Source organism: Sinocyclocheilus grahami, unplaced genomic scaffold, assembly GCF_001515645.1.
Source record: "Sinocyclocheilus grahami isolate Dianchi unplaced genomic scaffold, SAMN03320097.WGS_v1.1 scaffold1737.1, whole genome shotgun sequence".
Lineage (NCBI taxonomy): Eukaryota > Metazoa > Chordata > Actinopteri > Cypriniformes > Cyprinidae > Sinocyclocheilus > Sinocyclocheilus grahami.
Window position 1 is genome coordinate 152,588 of NW_015506916.1, and position 1,009 is coordinate 153,596.

Sequence of the window (1,009 nt, forward strand, 5' to 3'; positions counted from 1 at the left end):
GTGTGTGTGTGTGTGTGTGTGTGTGTGTGTGTGTTGAGCGCCCTCTGGTGCTCGTGTGCAGTACTGACGGGACAGAGCGCAGGAGTCGCTCTCCTCTTCGGAGCTCCTGCTCCTGCTTCTCCTCCAGCGCCGGATCTCCTCGCTGAGCAGAAACACACCATACTCCCTCCCTCAGAGGCTCCACCTGTAGTCGGAGGTGATGATCAGTCCAGCTGCGGGGGTCCTGCGGGTCGGGGCTGCGCACGGGACTTACTCGCGCTCTCTAAGAGATTATTATTGAGGTCTGTCGGCTGTGAGGAACACTGTGAGCTTTCAGAGGGAGCCACTCGCTCTCAGCGTCTCGCTCAGACACCAGATAGGAAGTGAAGAGGACAACCACTTCCTGCGGACGAGATAACAGATTCGTCCCGATCAGAACGGCCCTCGATGTGCAGCACAGACGGGTTTTCTGTCTTCTCACTGGCGCTGATGTGATCCGCTGTGTGTGTCTTTATGAGCTCAGCGAGCTCGCTGGGTTCTTTGAGTTCCTCCGCATCTGTGAGCTCGTAAATGAGTGAGAAACATGCGCTGGACGGGGCGCTGCTGCAGGGAACAGGCTCAGATGCAGGTCTGGACATCACTGCGGTCTCTGTGACGTCTGAGAGTTTAGTGGCCTCCTGAAGCAGGAGGATGGTGGACTGGGTCACCTGCTGGTGCTGCACATCTTCTGGAGCTCATGTTCCCTCATCGGTTTACTGAAACAGAGAGGAACAGGTACACTATTACACTCTGAAGCCATCCAAATATGGAATAAATGTAAACATCCTTGGACGTTCACACAACCAGGGTTCCGGAAGACGTTTTAATGTTTCTGAAAGAAGTCTCTTCTGCTCACCACAGCTGCATTTATTTGATCCAAAATACAGCAAGAACAGTGAAATATTATTATAGTTTAAAATAGCTGTTTTCTAAGTGAATCTCTGTTCTGATGTATTTTCAGCATCATTACTCCAGTCTTCAGTGTCACATG

At 51.7% G+C, this 1,009-nt stretch overlaps 1 protein-coding gene across 1 annotated transcript in view; it reads right to left on the bottom strand.

Annotated features, from left to right (window-relative positions):
• The window catches only part of LOC107572350 (protein lyl-1-like), a 17,022-nt gene extending 16,165 nt beyond the window's left edge, over window positions 1-857 (bottom strand). Inside the window, exon 1 of the mRNA XM_016258786.1 lies at window positions 69-857. The gene's annotated coding sequence lies outside the window, so the exon portion shown is untranslated. The remainder of the gene's footprint in view (window positions 1-68) is intronic.
• Window positions 858-1,009: the final 152 nt, after the last annotated feature.